Source organism: Solanum stenotomum, chromosome 9 (genome assembly GCF_019186545.1).
Source record: "Solanum stenotomum isolate F172 chromosome 9, ASM1918654v1, whole genome shotgun sequence".
NCBI classification, from domain to species: domain Eukaryota; kingdom Viridiplantae; phylum Streptophyta; class Magnoliopsida; order Solanales; family Solanaceae; genus Solanum; species Solanum stenotomum.
The window spans coordinates 33,196,919-33,219,911 of record NC_064290.1 but is presented as its reverse complement, the minus strand read 5'-3'; the positions used below and the strand labels follow the sequence as shown (position 1 = coordinate 33,219,911).

Sequence of the window (22,993 nt, the reverse complement as noted above, 5' to 3'; positions counted from 1 at the left end):
TACTAGCGGCCTGGGAAGAGGAAGTCTAGACAGTATCAGAATGATCTAGTAAATGGGATCAGCGCCATGTGCCTGCCCCACCGTGTCTGCAAGATCTGCACCCAAAGGAGGTACCTCAACCTGGGGCTCTCTGCGAGGTGCCGCCACATTTGCCTCATCTCTAATGAGACCTATATCCAAAGTCCCTGTAGGGTGGATCAACCTATCACAATGCCAGCTCGGCACCCCAGAGTCCCTACACAATTGGAAAATCAAACATGGAAAGGGGTAAGTAGTGGAGGTCTAGAATGCCCTCTCGTGAATCTCTGCCAGCAGCATGCGGGGAAAGTCAATCTCCACTCCTGTTACCAGTGCTGCAACCATGACCGCTTTGTCCCATGTGAGTTGGTTGTCAGCCTTTGTCGGCGACACCCTGTTACGCACCAACAACCAGAAGAACTTGGCCACTAAATTCAATGTGGCCTTTCGGATACCTAACCGAGGTGCAGTGACCCACTCTGCAAGCTCGCCATCTGCAATAATGTACTTAGCCAACCATAGTATTATGGCCTCTCGCTGATCAACATTTCTCTGGAAAGCGCCGTTTCGCACGATGTCCCATCTGTACTCAAACTCCGTTGCGTTTAGTGACCAAGAGTGACCCGTGGTGGGTCCATAGAGAAAGCGGCTAAGTGTGGCATGTGATATGTCCACCGGACAACCCCGGAACATAGTGGAAGTGAGAGGGTCCTAGGCTATGAGCTTTGACTGCTTTGAAATTGAACCACGGAGAGTGGCGGCATAGGAGGCGTAGAACTCCCGTACCATCTATTCACTATAAGTACCTAGGTCCTGAGCCATCTAGTCGCACTTGTGAAGGTTAAAAAGCCAGTGGATGTCAGGGACAGTGTGCAAGCTCCCTGTGAGGATTCTGTGCTCCTCCGTAACAATGCGGGCCATCTTCTCTTTGTCATTAATCATCTTGGCATCTCGATAGATTTGCCATTGGGCCTCAACACACCATCTGTTTGGCTCACCGGCCACTGGAGTAGGTTCTCATTCCTTGGTATGAGTACTGACTTTGAGCTAGTGGCCTCATCAGATGAGACAACTTGTTTATTCTGGCTGGACAATGTGGCTGACTGAGCATTGGACCCCGAAGCATGAGCGGACTCGGATCCTGAAGCATGGCTGGACTCAAAGCCAGACGCAGACCCAGTAGCTGAACTGGAAGCAGCCCCAGTTGGTGACCTGATCAGTGTGTGCTCCTCATCAGACTGGGAGACAGTGACTACGTCGGGAATCACCTTCCGGGGGTGCCTCTTATGGCTCGGGGTGCAGTGGGAGAAATCCTTATGTTGGGATGAATGTATGCTGGATCTTTTTCTGTGTCCGCGTCCTCATCGATCAACCTGAAGCTAGGGGCAACAGATTTCAACTTGCCCTACTTTGAGTTGGTGACAAGCTTCTTGGGTGCCATCGTACCTGTGAAAGAGATATTAGTACTAAAACTAACTAAGAACACACTAAAAAAACTTTAGAACTAAAAACGAACAGTAATAAAGACCCAGAAAAAAATTTCAGACAGAGCCTACAGTGGTCATCCACGGAGGAGACCTACGGTCCGTAGACTGGTCTACAGTCTGTGGACCCCTTCCGTTGATTAGAGGGCCAACAATATCGGTCGCAGATGGAAACCATGGATGTACAGAACGGATGATCTACGGACTGTAGTCCACATCCGTGGTTTCACACTTGGTGAGATTTTCAAGTGCATCAACCCACGAACCCAATCTACGGTCCGTAGATTGATCTACGGTCCGTAGACGGGGTATCGTGGATGTGATCTGTGCCAGGTTTCAACCAATCTTTATTCGCAAGTCCACATCTTAGACCATTTTCAACAATATCCTTGTATAAACATGCATTTCAACATTGAAACATACTAGTTTGTCATTCTCAGGATTCCGATTAATCATTTGAACAAGTATTTAAGACAAACTTTTGGAATCCTAAGTCTAAACTTACATGTAGACTTATAATTACATACAACAAGGCAACAATCACTATCTATCGTTCCAAGGGTACTGTAACTTCCAATTTTATCATGCAATTTCATCTAACAAGTACCCAAGGTCAAGACCCAACTCCCAACTTTCTGTATTCAATCTATGAACAAAAATTCGAAGTGAGTAGAAAGTCTATTACCTTAGAAGCAACGAGGAGTGGGGTGATTGTGTGACAACACTAAGTTTTAGCAAGACCAAGGAATCACCTCTTCGTTACTAACCTAACAACGGACCCTTTTTGTGGAATATGGAATGAGTTGTATTCGTAAATGGAAAGGAATTGAGGGAATTATGGGGGAATGGAAGGGATGATTTTATAGGGGAGTTATGGAGTGATTTAGGGAGGTTATGGGATGGTGAAACGGTTGGAGAGTGAATGGAGGGAAGTGGAAGTGATTTTAAATTAGGGGAGTTTTTAAATGAGGGGATCCGGGTCGGGTCAGACAGAACTAGGGTTTGGACTCACGAGACCTCGTCTAGGGTCTGTGAGTCAATTTACGGTCCGTAGATTAGGACCGTAAATCACTCTTACACTTGGAAAAATTGAGAATCTTACCTAGATCTACGGACACCTTCCACGGTTCTTGGATTGAACGACGGATCGTCGATAGGGTCCGTAGACCTCTGCACCAGACCATTTTCTGCAGATTTTTCATGGTGTACATGCACATGTAGCAACCAATAGGCTATTCTTTTTATATTTTCTAGACACTTTTTAGACACGGACTCTATGCTAATTCTAGCCAACACTAAAAAAAAACTAAAGCACCTATCTAAGTTGATACAGAGACGCAATTAAGCAAAAAAAACTACTAAATAAAAAACAGAAACCTATCATTGGCTAAATTGTACGTCTTGGGTTGCCTCCCAAACAACTCTTGATTTAATGTCGTGGCACAATGCAAGTTTCTTGATTACTCAGACTTCATCAAGATTGTAGGCCTCAATCACTTCTTGCACACTTTCAGCATTTCCCAAATAAATCTTAATCCTTTGCCCATTTACCATGAACCTTGTTCCTTCACTATTCTCAAGCTCAACCACTCCATGGGGGAGCACTTTTGTGAGCAAAAATGGCCCAGTCCATTTGGACTTGAGTTTGCCTGGAAACAAGCGCAACCTAGAGTTGAATAGAATCACAAGATCACCAACCACAAATTCACGCTTTTCAATTCTTTGATCATGATACCACTTCATCTTCTCTTTGTACAAGGCTGAACTTTCGTAAGCTTTTAGGCGGAACTCATCAAGCATGTTCAAGTCATTCATTCTTTGATTTGAAGCGGCGCCCCAATCCAAATTTAGCTTCTTCATTGCCTACATCGCCTTATGCTCTAGCTCTATCGGTAAATGACAAGACTTCCCATATACAAGTTGGTAAGGAGACATACCTATGGGGTCTTGTATGCAGTGCGATAGGCCCATAGAGCATCATCAAGCTTCCTTGACCAATCTGTTCTATTAGCATTTACAGTCTTTGCCAAAATCTGTTTAATTTCTCTGTTGGACACTTCAACTTGCCCACTAGTCTGTGGATGGTAAGGAGTGGCTACATTGTGGCGGACACCATATTTCTCAAGTAGTGTCTTGAACAACTTATTACAAAAGTTAGAACCTCCATCGCTAATAATAGCCCTCGGTGTACCAAATCTGGAGAAGACATTCTTTTTCAAGAATGCGGTGACACTTTTGCCCTCATTTTTGGGGAGCGCAACTGCTTCCACCCACTTCGATGCATAATCAACCGCAACAGGAATATACTTCATCAAATATGCACTCACAAATGGACCCATAAAATCAATGCCCCATACATCAAACAACTCTATCACCAATATAGGATTCATAGGCAGCTCTTGCCTCTTTAAAATCCCACCTTCTCTTTGGCAACGATCACAACACTTGGCGAAATCATGAGCATCTTGGTGGATGGTAGGCTAGTAGTACCCACACTGCAAAATCTTATGTGCAGTTCGAATACCACTATGATGCCCACCAACAGGCAACGAATGGCATGCTTCAAGTACACTCAACATCTCAACTTCGGGCACACAACGATGAATAATCCCATCAGCATAACTACGATACAAGTAAGGCTCATCCCAAAAGAATTTCTTCACATCATGCATAAACTTTCTCCTTTGGGGAAAAGACAAATCAGGAGGCACAATATCGCTTGCCAGATAATTAGCAAAGTCTGCGAACCAAGGAATCAAATCATGAGAAGCAGCCAATACTTGTTCATCTGGAAAAGCATCATTAATCTCAGCCCTATCTCCAAGCTTTAGCATAGCCTCTTCCTCTAATATGGACAAGTGATCGGCAACTTGATTTTTGGTCCCCTTTCTATCTTTTACCACAAAATCAAACTCTTGTAGCAACAATACCCATCTAATCAATCTGGGTTTTGCATCCTGTTTCGCCATCAAATACCTCAATGCAGAATGGTCAGTATGCACTATGACTTTAGTACCAAGCAAGTAGGATCGAAATTTCTCGAATGCAAAAACCACCACAAAAAGTTCTTGTTCTGTCACAGTATAATTCTTCTGGGCCATATTTAGTGCTTTGTTAGCATAGTAAAGAGGGTGAAGAATTTTCTCTCGCCTTTGTCCCAATACTACACCAAGTGCTACTCCACTCGCATCACACATTACCTCAAACGATTGTCCCCAATCCGGTGAAATAATGATAGGTGCAGTAACTAACTTCTCCTTTAACTCTACAAATGCTCTAAGACAAGCATCATCAAAATAGAACTTACACTACTTCTCGAGCAGTTTGCACAACAGATGTGCCATTTTTGAGAAATCTTTGATGAATATCCTATAAAAACCTGCATGCCCAAGAAAACTTCTAACACCTTTTACAGAAATGGGTGGCGGAAGCTTTTCTATTACTTCAACTTTAGCTCTATCAACCTCAATACCTTTTTCTGAAATTCGATGACCCAACACTATACCTTCTTTAACCATAAAATGACATTTCTCCCAATTCAGCACCAAGTTGCAGTCTTCACACCTTTTAAGCACCTCGGCCAAATTATCCAGACAACGATTAAAAGAATCACCTACAACTGAAAAATCATCCATGAACACTTCAATAGTGTCTTCCACCATATTAGAAAATATAGACATGATACATCGCTGGAAGGTTGCTGGAGCATTGCACAACCAAAATGGCATCCGTTTGAAAGCAAAACTCCCATAAGGGCAAGTGAAGGTGGTCTTCTCTTGATCTTCTGGAGCTATAGAAATTTGATTGTAGCCTGAATACCCATCAAGAAAACAATACCAACCCTTTCCTGCAAGTCTATCCAACATCTGGTCTATGAACAACATAGGAAAGTGGTCCTTTTCTGTCCACGCATTCAACTTCCGGTAATCCATACAAACTCTCCATCCAATAACGGGCCTCATTGGAATGAGCTCATTTCTTTCATTTGGAACCACAGTAATACCACCCTTTTTAGGCACGCACTGCACAGGACACACCCAACTACTATCTGCAATGGGGTAAATAACTCCCTCATCCAGCCACTTGATGATCTCCTTTTTAACTACCTCTTGCATAGGTGGATTTAATCTTATCTGGTGCTCGATATTGGGCTTATGATCTGGCATGAGTTAGATTTTGTGAGAGCAAATACCGGGAGGAATCCCAATAATATCCGCAATAGTCCACCCAATAGCTCGCTTGAACCTCTTTAACATAGTCACCAAGAACTCTACTTGTCTCGCATTCAAATATGCCGCAATGAGGACCGACAAAGTATTCTCTCTGCCCAAGTATACATACCTCAAATTCGGTGGTAGAGCCTTAAGCTCCAATTTCGGTGCTCCACAATAGATGGCCTTGAGGGTTGGGACTCACGATTCTTCATGTCTAACTCATACTTCTTTGGTACCAACTCATCACACTCTTCAATACCATCACTATCGAAATTCATCATAACTACTGCTAATGCCTCAACACCTAGTCACTCTTCAATTTGCACTTTTGTCCCACTCTCCACTCTATAAGTTATAGAAGATATTGTTTGAAGCTTACCACTCTGCTTCATGGACCTACAAATATTGAAATTTGCTTTTTCATTGTTCAGTCGAAACTTCATCTGTCCCTTTTCCATATCAACCAACGCACGCCCTGTGGCAAGAAATGGTCTCCCAAGGATTATGGGAACCTCAAAATCAACCTCACAATCAAGAATCACAAAATCTGCTGGAAAAATGAAAGACTCCACTTTTACTAGCTCATCATGGAGTACACCAATGGGCTTCTTCACAGTTCGATCGGCCATTAGTAGGCTTTGGGTCCCCTAGGCCCAACTTCTTATAGCTAGCACCAAGATCACACAATGCCTTAGGGAAGTGTAACAACCCTATAGTGCATGTGATCGTGAAAGCACCAGAGTCTTCATTCTTCTGCACAAAAGATCTTGTAGCAATAGCGCTACAATGCTGCATTCTATCATCATCTTCAAAACTCACAAACCTTTTCTTTGTCACCATATCTTTCATAAACTTTGCATATCCAGGCATTTGCTCCAAAGCTTCTATCAAAGGAACATTGATAGAATGTTGCTTCAACATAGAAATAAACATGCGATATTTACCATCTTCAGTCTTCTTCACTAACCTCTGTGGAAAAGGTGGTGGAGGTCTAGGTATGAGGACCACTTTCTGAGATATCTCCGCTTCTTGCTCTGTCGCAGTCTCAGACTCATCTCTAACCTCTACCACATCATCTTCTTTTCTAATCTCAACATCCACCACAGACGGTATAGATGGATCTATGGTTTGCCTACCCCCTCGAGTAGTAACTGCATTACAATGACCATTATTCTTTGGATTCTGGATGGTGTTGGTAGGAAGAGTGTCAGGTTGACATGGGTTCACTGTAGTAGACAACTGAGTTATCTGCTGCTCGAGATGCTTTATTGACACTGCATGAGCATCAACCTTTTGACCAATACCAGATAAGTCGTTTCTCATCTCCTTCACATTCTCATCAGTTGCATTAAACCTTCTCATCATCTTATGCATCATATCTTCAATATGAACCAGATTTCCTCCAACTTCCCTAGCACCAGCTTCCCGATTTTGAGGGGGAACATAAGGTCCAACCCGATCATTTCTGTTGCGATAGTTGTTCCGGTTGTAGTTGTTGTCGCGCTTTAAGCTTCCATCCCGGACATATTGACCCTCTCGATTGTAATTTCCATAGTTTCGACCTTGGTTTCCTTGACCTTGGCACCAATTTTCCGTGTTTGATCCTTGAGCATTAGGTCAGAAACCTCCCGTTTGATCATTCACTGCATAAGCATCCTCTTCATAGTAACACTCTTCAATTGGTGGTGGCGTTCTATTCAAGTAATTCACAACATTTACCTTCTCTGCACCTCTGCTCACATGCTTCAATACCAACCCCAACTCGGTCCTCATCTGAGCCATCTTCTCACGAATCTCCTATGCAGACTGATTGTTGGTAGCATGAACGACAAATCTGTTTCTCCCAGTATCCGACCTCCTAGTGCTCCATACTTTAATGTTGCAAGAGATCTTTTCCAAATTTTCTGCAATCTGTGCATAAGTGCACTCACCATATGGTCCTCCAGCAATAATATCAAGCACTACTTTATTGTTGTCATCCTGACCTCGATAGAAATATTCCTTCAGCGACGCATCATCAATACGGTGATCCGGAACTACTCTTATAAACGAAGTGAATCTGTCCCATGAGCTACTCACAAACTCTCCAGGCAATGCCACAAAATTATTGACCCTATCTTTGTGATTGAGCTTCTTGGACACTGGATAATACCTTGCTAAGAACACATCCCTCAGTTGGTTCCATGTATAGATTGAGTTATAAGGAAGCTCAGTGAACCATATAGCAGCATCGCCTGTCAGTGATAGAGGAAACACTCGCAATCCAATGATATCTATATCCAAGTCAGGTTGACCTACACAGCTCTTGAAGACCACCCTTATCTTGGCTATGTGAGCATGTGGGTCCTCTGATGGCAACCCTGAGAACAAGCCCCTCACTGTAAGCATTTGCATTAAGCTACTGGTTACCACAAATGTGTGCCCCGGAGGCAAATGGGGTAAGACTAGAGGTCCATCAAAATCAGTAATATTGACGTAGCCCCTGTAGTTGTCGTGTAGTTGTGGGCCTGGTGGACCATGCACCCTCACTGCATCTTCCAATTGATTTTCTGCTAGATCCCAATTTTCCCCACCATCTACTCTTGGCTGTTGTAACTCAACTACATCACCAAGATTTACTCCGATAGGATTAACTGGAATTCCTTGATTGTTCATTCTTCGCAAAGTTCGGTTCAACTCTGGATCGTATGGAGTAAGTGGTTCACCCTGGCTCCGTGTGTTTGGCCTACAGTAGAGTCAGAACTTGAGAGAGACAAAAAGAAAAAGAAAAAGTAAAATTAGGAAATATTCGACTAACGTTCAATAATGTAGTTAAAATAAATCTAAAAGCCAAATTTCCCCGGCAGCGGTGCCAAAATTTGATACGCTCAAATTACACCTCCCTAAAGAAGCATAAACGATCATTATCAAGTAAAGAACCTAACTTGTAGGTTGGGGTCGATCCCACGAGGAAAATGGTTTAGACTTTACTTTAACCAACAATTATATTCAATTAGTCAAATTACTTCCAGAAACAAGTAATAAAAGGGAGGGGGAGGGGGGTTTGTAGAACAAATTGTAAGAATTCAATAAATAATCAATAATCAAAAGTCAGTTTTGGTTGTTATCAAGATGAGTGAAATAACAAGGGTATCCATGTTCCCCATAAGCTCATAACGTAGTAATCCTAGTAATAGCAATCCTTTCTTAGTGTACTACATGCAAAGTGATAAGCTAGGTATCTCTAAATCCTTGTTCCAACATCTAGAGAATTTCACCCCGCACCTTGGTCCAGCTACGTGTGTGTACTTTACTAACCCTTACCTTTACCTCATATTAAACATCATAATCGATGTTTGGCTTAGTTATTACTTCGCACCAATCGACACTAGCCTATTAAATAGTATCACACTAAATCTATGTTGATAATTCTTTTCTTGTTGATTACCTCCTTGGTCCGGCAAGTAGCAACAAGGCGAGTTCTAACGTTTGCAACCGCTAAAAAGACTTCTAAACGAAAGAATTATCAATGCATGCACCACACTATTCAAGAATTGCTTATTTACTATTCATAATTTGTTAATTGCTCACGGTTCCCACAACCCTAGTTGTGGAGTTTAGTTACCCATACAAGGGTAATAAACCCAGAAATTCAACTTGAATTGCAACTCCAAAATCTTCAAAACGATCTAAGGAAATTAATAATTGCTAAAGTTGCAAGTTAATCTCCCAAGTCAAGAACTAGAATAGAATAATAATGTCTAACACCTAAAAATGAGGTTTACATGCCCTATTTATAAAAAAAAAAGTCCTAAATTGAAAGGGAAACAAAAATAAGGAAAGTCTGTCACAGGTACGCGTCTTCATTCCACGAGACTGACTCACGGATCGTCAATGGATCTACGGTCCGTGAGTCCCTTCTGTCAGCCAAGACTCAAAAAGTATTTCAACTTCCAAAAATTAGATTCTCTGAAGCAAACGACGGAACTGCAGTACGGACCCTAAATCGATCTATGGTCCGTCAATCCCCTTCCGTAGCTCCACAGTTGGAATCTTCAAAAATTAGGTATTGGAACCCTCGCAGTATCAATCTACGGATCAACAGTATGGTCCGTAGATCAATCTATGGACCGTCAATGGGCACCGTGGTTCCACACTTGGTCAGATTTCCCTGATTTGCCTTCCATTCCTTGGCTGCTGATCTACGACTACCATCTACGGAGCGTCAATGGACCTACGATCCGTAGATGCCCTCCGTAGATGCCCTTTTCTGTATTTCTGTCAGCTGTCTCTTTAATTCCATGCCTGAACATCTTTCCTACAAAATATGATAAAAACACATGAAAACTAATACAAAAAGGCCCTAGACACACAACTTGTAAGTGAAATGTATTAGAAATACCGTAAACTCATGGTATATCACAACTACAATTTCATTAAGTTCCTACACAACTACTAAGAGAAATCACATTTAAACAACGATTAAACTATCAGCAAGCCAGATCCAACAATTAACTTAACCCATATTCACAAAATCACACCCCAAGAATTGGGGTTTTATCTAGACATGAACAAGAGATAGAAATTTATGCCAAAATGAGTTTGCATTCAAATGGGTATGAAGATTTAAGTCTCAAAACAAGCCTCGAGTGAAGAATCTTCAAGACCCAAGTCCAAAATCTTGGAGTTGAAACCCTTTGGATTCTTCAAGTTCTTCAAAACCCTCTCCAAACTTAGAACTCAAAAATAAAAGTAAAATCTGAAAAATATTGTTTCAAAGCTAAAAATTCTCTCTTAAGCTAAAACTCTCAACGAGTATTTATAGTTTTCAAAGATTTGTGCTGCAACGGATCAGTAGGCGCAATTAGTTGGGATCGCCGATCAACTCGGCGATCTTGCTCTATCCTTCAGCATCGTCGTGTTTTGGATCATTAGGCGACATAGTACTGCTTCACAGAACTGCTCGGTGACACGTCGACTGCTCCTTTTCACCGCCGATTTGATAATTTCCATCAGGGCTTAGCACACTGGAACAAAAGGCGAGGATAAAACCTTTTGGCGACTCGCCTAATGGGTTTGGTGATTCTCAGATCTTCATTTGTTCGTTCTTTCAGCTGCCTTTGTTCCTTTTTGCTAAGTAGTGTCCATGCTTTCCCTCAAACTCCAAATACCTGAAACTTAAAGATTTTCATCAGATTATTGAGACAAAATATGCATTTGAGGATACTAATTCTATCAAAATATAGCCCTAGATAAGTCCAAATCGTGGACTCATCAACTTGTCAGAAAACTCAGCGCCGATCCTGCACCCGTAGCCTGCAAACTTATCAACATTTAAATAATAAGTTTCAAGGGAGAGCTTCATGGTACGAGTCACTTCGTCCCTTCGTCCCTTTCAGGTGAAGATGAATATGTTGTTTAGCTTGGGACTAGGGGTTATCGTTCTTCTCTTAACGGTAAAACAAAAATAAGAAAGGAGCTCTCCTAACCTAAGCAAGCCGCGGAGTTGCAAAGACCTCCCTGGACAATCAGGAAGTCTTGCATAATTGACCTTCTTCACCTATGGATTGAAAGATAAATATTCAGAAATATTTTGTGCATTATCCTGCACAAAAATTTTACACCATTACGATGTAGATTGATAGATAAAAATGATTTTAGAAAAAAATAATTGAGCATAAGCTGAAATTAACAAAAATTGACTATAATGCTGAAATACTTGATAGCCTCAGTAACATGCTTAAAGAGTGCTAAAGATCCTGTCAGAAATCTCAGCACCCATTCTGCATAGACTGCAAAGTGATCAACAATTAAAGAGAAAGTTTCAAGGGAGAGCTTCACAGTGGCAAGATACGACAATCATAGCGCCTTAGTTCAAATTCCTAAAAAAATCACTTGTTTGAATATATGAGACAAATTCCTAAAAATATCACTTGTTTGAATATATGAGAGAAGTGCAAATACCACCTAGAATGGTCAGGTAGTCCTGCGTAATTGACCTTCTTTACTCGTGGATGGGAAGATAAATTTTCCGCAACTTTTTGTGCATGCTCCTACTGGATATTGAAATTATTTCGTGAAAACACTGTGATATGCCAGAATTTTACGAACCACCCTAACTTCTCTACACAATATAAAGATGAAGATGCAGTAGTATGCATGCGATAATTATAAAATCCTATAGGATCAAGAATAATAGAATTAACAGAGGGGAAGGTGGATATATATGTTTCTAGAATGAGTGGTGGGACAACTAATTTCACCTAAAAACAAATAAAATTAAACCTGTTGTTTTTCAATGAGGAGAGCCATTGTTTTGATTCTTCTCAAACAAACGCTAACCCTGCACCTTCAGCATCTTGTAGGAACTCTCCATTTCATTTTCGTGCTAATATGAAAAAATCCACATTAAAAGCACCAATTCTATGCTTAAGCAAACCAAAATAACTACGAAAAAAGCCTCAAATGAGTGGAAATCTACTACTCATCAACACCCCAACTTAGAAATTTTGTTTGTCCTCAAGTCAAGAAAATAAAAAACACAAGTCACTCTTATTTCAAGACACACCACAAATCAATTTCCCTTTCTCAATTAAGCACAAAGATAATGACTTCGGTTGGTACTAACAAATAGTCAACATGCAAACTTTCCACAACAGAAATCCTCTCATTCTCATGAAACATTTTCAAAAAACCAAGGTTCATTTAAGTGACAACAGCTCAAACTCAAGAAATGACTCAACTCATATCACATGCTCACTTGACTCAATTAGGAATTTTCAAAATCACCACTTTTTAGACTTACATCCTTTCACAAGAAAGAAGTGTCCCAAAATCACACACATATAAATGAGACAAGGGACAAAGATGTAACACTCACACTCACAAATAATCATCTCATGCACATAAATGTCACATCATAGGCTTGCCCATATTTTCAATAAACATTGACTCAAACTCCAATTGGTTAGAAATTTCAAAGGACTTTGTTAAGCTTGTAATATAGGCTTAGGGAAGGTTAGGATATCATTTAGGTATAAGTTACTACGCCTCCTTAACTCTACATAACAGCTAATCATTTCCAATTTTCTCCACTTTTCAAACCCATGCACATTCCACACTATTTTTCATTTTTATTTTCTTATTTCAACTTTATATGCTCCACATGCAACCATTTTAAAATTTTGGAGGATTCAAGTCTCATTTATTTATTTGTTTACTTTCTTTTTCAAAATTTTTCTTTCGTGAAGACTTTCCATTCATCCCTCAATCTTTTTTTTTTTATATCAAGCCCTTATGTGGTAAGCATCTCTACAATGAATTTCTCATAGCACCCCCAACTTAGACTTTTAGCCTCAGCTTTCAAAACCTCAAGTTCAAGGAGGTAAGGGTTCAAAATAGGATTACCTTTTTAAAAACGATAAGGCTTGTAATGTGGATAACAAAAAAAAGAGATTAGGCTCAAAAGGGACAAGTAAAGATTTATTTAGAGCAAAGGTTAGACTTTTAGGCCAAGTGGACTTCAAAAACATCAAAGAAAGCCTACGATCATTTCTCCAACCAAACACAAGACAAACATTTCAAGACCAACCAGGCAAGTTCTAGGTGACAAAACCAAACACAAGGCATTATTGAACAACTCACCACACATGGCCTGGAAATCAATAAAGATGGTTCAAAATCTTACTTCCTTTTCAAAATACAAGTAGCTTTGAACATTTCAACCGCTAACGAATCAAAAGTCACAAAAAGAGTTGTCACAAAATCATTCATAACATGCTCAATCTTTTAAAACTAGAGAGGTATGCTCAATACTATTCACATGCATGACTATGCTCTTGTACCAACCAAGTCTAAACCTTCTCAAAAAGACAATGATTTTGCCCTTAAGAAAGTCGTCAACCAATCCATCATCATGCAACCTCATGCATCTATTTGGGAATGGCTACTCAAACTTCGCCACAATCAGTGTCAATCAAACACTCACAAGCAATCGATGATTTAACCTTAAGAAAGTCGTCAGTCTCTATCAATGATCGGATATCGTCAATCCAAATCATAATATCAAAACAGAAATAGAGAATCTAAAAACTACATATCAAAAACTAAAATAGATCAATCCAACACAATATCAACAAAAACATCCATAATATTAAAGCCCGACAAGGGCCTAATTCTCTCTGGATAACCAATAAACATTTTTGACATAACGAGCATGGCTATTCCGGCCACTGGTCAGTCTGTTCTTGGGGCTGACCACTTGCCATTGCAACAAGAAACTCAATTCCCTCCATTAAAGTCTCATATTACCAACTTTAGCTTGTCTAACAAGCCTAGAGTTTTGTCTAACGAGAATACTGGTAATGACAAAAACAAAGTCAGTATGGAGATGTATGCGAATATTCTAAAGGCTCCAAACCCTGTTTTAGCGCCAACTATTGGTGTTGAACCTATACCACTAAAGAAAGTTGCATACACAGATGGTATTCCCAGGGTGTCTTGGACGGAGGATGAGGTGAATAGAATGAATACTATCGAAAACCTCCAATATTCAGTAATTGGAAAGTTCTCATATGGCTGGCCTCATATTGATGAACTACGAATGTTTTTGCCTAGACAATGTAATATCAAAGGTGGATGCAATATTGAGTTACTACGTAACAAACATATTTTTGTAAGGTTGGATCGATAGGAAGATTTTATTAACTTGATGTCAAAAAACATCTACTATATATTGGCCAAGGACGAATATTCTTACTCTATAAGGACTTTAATTTATGATGCAAAATTTAAAGTTGATGAGGAAACTACACAAGCTATGGCATGTATATCTTTCCTGATTTAAAACCAACCTTTTTTGTGAAGAAATCAATTTTCTCTCTAGCTTCAGCAGTTGGAAAGCCATTACATCTAGATACGGCGACGATAAACAAAATAAGGCCAAGTTGTGCGAGAGTCAAAGTACAAGTAAATCTACTATTTGACTTCCCTAAATTTTTGGAGATGGAAATAATTAAGGAAATCACTAAGGACTTGTTTGGTGTGAGGGATAAGCATAAATAGTCATGGGATAAAATTTAGATGTCTTGTTTGGTTGACATGTTTGGGATAACTTATCCTACCATTTATAGCATAATGATGGGATAAGTTATCCCATATACATGGTGGGATAAGTTATCCCAGGATAACTAACCCTAGGATAGTTAATCCCGAGATAACTAGTTCCCAACCAAGCGACCCCTAAGGAATCAAGGATTGAATAGGTTAAAATACATTATGATATGATGCCCAAATATTGCAAACATTGCAAAGTTCAGGGACATGATGAAGTCGATTACAGAAAATTACATCCTGAATTAAAGAACCTAGTGCAGAGAAGGAGGTACAAGTGCAGGAAGAGGAACAACAACAAGGGGAGCAAGGACATCAAAAGGTTACAGTTGAACTGGAGAATACTCAACCAAGAAGGAAAAGAATTGTGGGAAGGTATTGGAATCCTACAAACAGATTGTTCACATTAGAAAAAAGGGTAGTGTTAAGTAATAAAACATCAATACCTGGTAAGGGTATTGCGGATGGTAACTCGTTTGCTGCATTGGCTGAGAAGGATATGGAGGAAGTTCATAGTGATAGTATATGTACATAGATACCAGTTCAAATAGGGGAGGAGAATGCGTCCATGGAGACTAATGTTAATACAGAAAAAGCTAACCAATATGTGCCTCACCACTCATCCACTAAAGAGTGGGTCACTAAAGCTTTTATCACATATCACAGGAAGGGTGATGGGAAACATAACATTAATACAAGCATTAATAAGATAATGCGTCAAATGGATGATGCATCAGTCTTGGAAGGTACTGAAGACATGAATAGTAATGTCACTGATCTGAATAACTTGGCACATGTAGAAGAAGAACAAATGGTTAGTAATACTAATTAGACTAATGAACAGGCATATCATAGTAAAAATACATAAAAATTAAACTCAGCAATAGAAGTGGCATAAACCAAAGATGATAAAGATAATATACTAGCTTTGACGCATGTAAAAGATGAACAAAATGTTAGTAATATAAAGAAGAGTAGTGAGCAAGTTAGTGTGGATCAAAATGTCAATGAATCAGAGGATTTAACTTCAGCAGTAACTATTTCAAAAGACATAGAGGAAGAAGAGAGGATATTAATATTGAGGAATGAAATGGCAGAGGCTACATATCATACTCCTGTTTAGATGGTTAGTATGGAGACTGTAGAGGGAGGTTTACTTCCTGTTATAGGTAAAAAAAATTAGCCCCTATGGAGAAAATACATGCTCTTGTGTCTCATCAGGTTCAGGAGGATGAGGTGATGCACAAAGGGGAAGTTTCTCAAAAAGTATAGGTTGAAGATACTGAAGAAGTGAACAACATCAAGAATGACATGAATGTTTGTAAAGAAGCGGGTTTATCTCCTAACGTGTTGTCCAAGGTAGGAATAGGAAAGATAACACCAAAGAGAGAGAAGAAATACCAACCAGGATTCAGGCTAAAAGGATGGTTAAAGCTATATTTAAATGACCCTTAAAGCCTTATTTTGGAATATTAGGTTGGTTAGAACTCAAAATGCTTTTCATAGAGTTCAAATATTGAACAAACATCACAAGTTTTTCTTAATAGCTTTGTTGGAGCCTTTTCAAGATACAAGACAAATTCAGAAGTACAAGAGAAGACTAGGAATGCAGTATGTTAATTATAACTCTAATGGCCATATCTGGGTGTTTGTTAAATAGCATATCCATGTTGGGTTTATTTCTGATTCTGAACAATAACTGACTCTGCAGTTGACAATTCAAGATGGTAAACAATTTTTGACTACTATTGTATATACTAAATGTTCAGTTGGAGAAAGATTAGAACTATGGGATGAGTTGTATTACATTAACTATAATCTATCTATGACATGGCTTGTTGGGGGAGACTTTAATGTCATACTAAGTAATGAGGAAAAGATAGGAGGCCTACTAGTATATCCTCAAGAAGTTGAAGATTTTGCTTGTTGTATTAACTCGTGTGAGTTATTTGATATGAATTTCAGTGGTAGTCCTTTTACCTAGTGGAATGGGAAATCAGATGAAGAGTGTATTTTTAAAAGGCTTGATAGAGTATTGTATAATCAAGACTTGAATGAGTTGTTGGGTAACATAGAACTCCAATATCTATCCAGAACTGGTTCAGACCATGCTCCTTTGTTACTCAATTGTGTAGGCTGTGACCAGAATGTTTCAAGGCCATTCAGATTCTTGTAATTTTGGACAAAGCGGGATGATTTTAAAGAGGTGGTGAAGTTGGGGTTCTACCTTGAATTCTGATATTTTTATTGATTGGAAGCTGAAGATGAAAAGAACGAAATTAGCACTTTCTAAATGGAGCAAGGAAAAAATTGGTGATATATTTAATCAAGTGCAGATTAGAGAGGAAATAGTGAGAATGAAAGAAGATTTATTTGAAGAGCATCCAAATTCAGCTAATAGAGTTATATTATAGCATGCTCAGGCTGAACTAAAACTCTATCTTCACTATGAAGAAGAATTTTGGAGACAAAAGGCTAGCATTCAATGGTTCACTGAAGGAGACAAGAACACCAAACTCTTTCACTCATTAGTGAAAGGTAGAAGAAAAAGACTGTCTTTAAACATAATTCAAAGACAGAATGGATCTTAGGCAGAAGGGAATGAGCATATTGCAGCAGAAGCATTAGATTTCTTTAAGGATAAACTTTCTGAATCTGCAGTTGATTTTGAGTTTCATCTGTTGCAGCATATTTCTCCAATTGTCTCTACTAGTGATAATGAACTATTGAAAATATTACCCGAGGATGATGAGGTGAAAAGGGTGGTTTTTAATCTTAATGGAGATAGTTCTAGTGGGCCTGATAGCTTGACTGGACATTTTTATCAAGTATGTTGGGATGTGGTTGGGGCTGATGTCGTGAAGATTGTACATGTTTTCTTCAATGGTAATTCTTTTCCCAAATCAATAACTCATACTAATTAGTCTTACTGCCTAAAAGGGATATCATTCAATCCTTTTCAGACCTAAGACCTATTAGTTTGAGTAATTTCATTAATAAAGTGATCGCTAGAATTGTTCATGACAGATTGGAAGGTTTGTTACCTAACTTTATTTCATAGAATCAGTCTGTTTTGTGAAGGGAAGGAGCATTACAGAAAATGTTTTATTAGCACAAAAAATAATTACTGATATTAGGAAGAGGGGTAACCCTGCAAATGTTGTCATCAAGCTAGACATGGCCAAAGCTTACAATAGAGTAAATTGGAACTTTTTAATTAGAGTTCTTGAACACATGGGTTTTGATGCAGGAGTAGTAGATATGATTTGGAGACTTATGACAAACAATTGGTATTCTATTCTTATTAATGGACAAGCTTATGATTTCTTTCATTCTACAAGGGGAGTAAAACAGGGGGACCCTCTTTCTCCTGCCTTATTCATTATTACAGCTGAGGTTTTATCCAGTGCTTTGAATCATTTGTTTCATAACAATGAATTTAAAGGTTTTGGAATGCCTAAATAGAGTGAAAAATTTAATCATCTCATCTATGCAGATGATACCATTATTTTTGTTGGAGCTGATAAGAAATCCTTATTACTCATCATGCAAGTATTGAAGGATTATGAGAGACAATCAGGTTATAAAATCAATACAAGCAAAAGTTTTTTCTATATGCACCGCAAGACTGCAATATCTCATGTAAATGATGTTATTGAAGTTACTGGGTTGACAAGAGGCACTTTTCCTTTAAAATATTTGGGGTGTACTATTGGTCATGCAAAGAAAAGAAAATCTATTTTTTTTGAATTAATAAAGAGGGTTCAGAACAAGCTCCAAGTATGGAAATGTAAGCTTTTATCTTTTGGGGGTAAAGCAATCTTGATTCAGCATGAATTTGCAAGTTATGCTATTAGAAATCAAAGAGATCCCACAGAGAAACAAACATCTCCTTGGATATCCACTAAATCCCTCCACCATGAACCAACTTCAGAGGCAGTTACTCAAGTAGAGAAACCTTCGATTGCACAGGGTGTAGTTGAGATGTGCAACACATCAAATAGAGTGGATGTAGGGCCAGCAGAGTGTTCCTTAAGGTCTTTCTTAACCCAAACAAGGACTTTGCAGTTTGACAAATCCAAGCAGGTAAAGGAGGATGCTTCTAAATAGAAAAGGGGGAAATATACAAAGTCATAAGTATGCTATTAGGAGACCAACTACTCATTCTTTAGCTCGAACAATGAAATGAAAGATGAAGACAGAAGTAATAATTGTAAAAGAGTACAGTTCTTGAGAAATTTGTATATCTTGGTGATGGCTCAACTTTATTTCAGGAGAAAAATGACAAGATGGTCCAACCAGATGCTGGTAACCTAGAATCCCATGTTGTGGAAATGACTGAGCAGCTGAAAAATCTACAAGAACATATAGATCAGAAAGGAAACTCAGCAGAAAAATTCAAGAAAAAAACATTGGACTTGGAGTCTGACAACCAAAGCCCAGTTTTTGCTTTGAAAACACCTGGCAGAAAATCTTTTCTACGATTTGCACCAAGAAGCAATCTGGGGCAACTTAAGATCAGAGAGCCATAACTAAAGTATCATGTTTGAGATGGGTGTATCAACATATTCTTTTATAAAAGACGAAAGTATTGAGATATGGTTCAATATGTTATTAAGTTCACATGAAAGATACCAAAAACTAACGGACCTGTTAGAATCAGCTGCCACCATCTTATAGGAATTCAACATCCGTTCTGACTTTTTTCGTTCAAGCTGTCTATCATAGACAGACTCATCAGCATACCAAAACAAAGCATCCATCTTCATAAGCCAGTATCTTGGCGGTGGTTTATCCAAGTTCGCCCATTCATAATCTCCACCAGGATTGCGTAAACTATGGATAAAGTTGCATGCCGTTCCAAGGGAGCATGACTGTCAACACATGTGTGTAATTCATGTTAAAAGATAGGAGGTACAGAAGATCTTAATATCAGAATCAGGTAAACAGTAAAGATGTTTGTTAACTAATTTACTCCCTACAAGTACTACTGACAAAAAACAGAGAGTAACAAAGTAATTAACACAAAATTAATATTTATAATCCAATCATTTCATGTGTAATTATTTAGCTATTTAAAGTCGCAATGTAAGGTACATGGCCAAATAATTACATCATAGATTCCATTATAGAGTAACAAGTGGTATCAATTATACTTTATTTCATGCTGATCAACTACTTCTTCGAAAAATGGCTACACAAACATACTATTTTTTTACCTATGTAACTAACTCAAATACAATTACAAGGTGGCAGTCAACTAGTTTTGATAGAGTACTAGTAATACTAGTTCTTTTTCTTAGCTATCTTAAGAAAAAAGGGCAGAATATGTACGTTCCGAGTGCTAGAGCCTTGAACATGTATGTTCCTCGTCTAATCCCTCCCTCAATAAGAACTGTAAATTTACCTTGAAATACATGGACCACCTAATTTAGGAGATTTCAATTTAATTGTTTTCAAATTTTTAAGATTCAAAACAACACGTTTCAGCTTTCAATTGAAAAGAATTTCAAAACGAGCTAGTATTTCAGATCTGAAATTTCAGGGAATCACCTCTTCAAGAACATAAATAGTAGCTGGAGTGTAATCTAGCTGTCGAGCTCCATGGTAATCTAGCTGCAAAAATATTCAGTGTTTTCCATCCAACACATATATGGAATTTAGAGAAATATTTTTGGAATCATGTACTATGAGATATGGAGCTGATTCGAGAGTTTCTGTTGACTAGAGCTAAGGTTTATGATAAATATTATACCATCTTCCCTAGTGAGAATGCCTTTTTTCAGGATTCGCAACTTGGTAACTGACTTTAACCATGGTATTTCCTGTAAATTTAATCATATGATCTTCTCATGTGATATTAAGGAACGCAACACATATATTTAACTTTCAAATTACGTACCTTCCAGCAAAACGAATGATCAAGAGTTTGTGCAGCGTAAGCTTTTCCCTTCAGAATTTTATTAGTAAGCATGGTATTAACTATTTCATGTTTTGCCTTTCAACATAATATGTAATTTTTCCAATACTCCTATTTGCTTTTATTAAAAAGCCAGAATATTTACTTACAGAAACAACTTTATTTGATAGAATACCTTCAATGTTCTTCAATTGAGATGTGATCATCCTGAATTAGTTCTCTTAGTAGATCAACAAAGGATTACCAAAATTTTAAAATTTCTCAAGTACTGAATGATTAAACCAACTACTTCCGGATTAGAATGAAGATTAATCATGAAAAGGATTATACCTAGACTTGAATGAAAACAATTGTATATACAACTTAATTATTTGTTATATCATCCTTCCTTCTACCAAGCAAAGTAGTGAGAATTATAGCCCTGAATCCATTACTCTCAGCTCGACGTACCATATGTTCTGTTATCTCTCCCCTGATAACCTATTGACAAAGAATAAACTATAAATCTCTATTTGTTGCAAAATATGAAAAATTAATATTTACTTATGAAGATAATGAGAATTGGGAATAACATGTTAAAAAGTCTACATGAAGCAAACAACATTGCACGTAAATGAAAATCCTTGTATCCAAGAGAATTTAGCATGTAGACACCAGATTACGATAAAATATAAGTTAATAAAATAACATATACATGATAGCATACAACAAGGAATTTCTTGAAGTTTGAATTAATTGATGTAGCAAACCAAAGCACTATTCTGCTTTCTTTAGTACTGCAGTTAGTATTTCCTCAGCATCATCAAAATTCCTACATCCACTAGTAAAGTCTGTGCATGAGGGAAGATATGTTTATACAATGGAAAGCCAAACATTTAAAGGAATTCTTACCCAAAATGAGCATCAAGTTGTCGTAGAGCATAAGTAGCTCCTTACAAAGTCTCCTCCAAATTCATGTTACAAGTTGATACGTACTGTGGGTCAGTAATATCTTTACATTCTGATACATACACCATTGCCCTTTGATATACTCCCTCGCCACTTGCAAATTCCTCTTACAATGCAGGAATTCACCAAAAGATAGTGCAACATTGCCTATACATCACGATATCAATATATTGTAAAACTTTGTCATCCGTGATGTCTCACAAGGCAAATTCGTATCAAAGAAACATACATCACGACAAAGAAAAAACTGATGGGTGTAATACTACTACAATCTAGAATCCCAAAAATCAACAACACAAGAAAATCAAAATCCACCCCACGCAATAAACCCAGATGTAAGAAATTCTGACTTTTAATGGTAGAAATTTCTACCTGATAAACTCTATTCCAATAAAACCCTTTCGATGTGAGACAACTTTAGCACATCATCTTCATTGTTCTGTCCCTGGTGAACAACGACAAAATCACAAGGGATTTCATTATGTCGGTGGCAAACATAGAGAAAATCGTGAATGGATCTAAAAGAGCTTCGATTTAAAAATGCAATTTTTGTATTCAACATATAGTGAAAAATCAGAGAAGTATTTTGAAATAATTCTTCAACTTGTTTTGTGAAAAATTATTACTCTCTGTGTTGATTGAATAGATACCTGCGCGAAAATCCATAGTTAAAAAGCCTTGCAAAATTTCTGATTTAGGGCAAAGAAAATCTCCTTTGAGAGACTTGGAGAGTTATTTTTTGTTGTTTATAAATTTTCTTTTTGGCCAAATAAAAATGGGAGGGAGAGTTAAATTTGTTGGAGGGAATATAATATTTTAGTGAAAACTTTAAGGCCACACTTGGTAAGTGTTGTTTTTATAATTATAAAAATAGCACACTTTAAAAGTGTAGTCATATATATAAATATGTGTGGCCAATTATATCATGATAAGACAACACTTATAAAGTGTAGCCTATACTAGTAAAAAGCACATTTTACAAGTGTCGTTAATATTACCGTGGTCAAAAGCTAAAAACTAAGGCTACACTTTTCAAGTGTAGCATTAAAAGATTTAGGCAACACTTTACAAGTGTTACTTTGATTAAGTGTGGCTTTAGGTCAAAAATGGTGTAGTGTTCCTTATGTGGAGAATCTGGCTCCAAATAATCCCCATTGGTCAGGTTTTGGTTAGATATAAAATTTGTGACTCTGTGGTATGTTGTTGTTATAATGCGGGGACACACGAAATTTTAACCATCTATTTGTAGGTTTTCCTGATGTAAACTATCTATGGAGAGTATTTGCAGGAGCTACAGGTATCCCATGGCCTTTTGTTCA

The 22,993-nt window shown here is 38.2% G+C and overlaps 1 long non-coding RNA gene across 1 annotated transcript; it reads right to left on the bottom strand.

Annotated features, from left to right (window-relative positions):
• Positions 1-21,340: 21,340 nt before the first annotated feature.
• Positions 21,341-22,458, bottom strand: LOC125876448 (uncharacterized). Its single transcript, XR_007447494.1, has 4 exons — positions 22,325-22,458; positions 22,047-22,119; positions 21,618-21,821; positions 21,341-21,537 (listed from the first exon to the last, which is right to left on the bottom strand). It is a non-coding gene; the product is annotated as an uncharacterized LOC125876448 (long non-coding RNA).
• Positions 22,459-22,993: the final 535 nt, after the last annotated feature.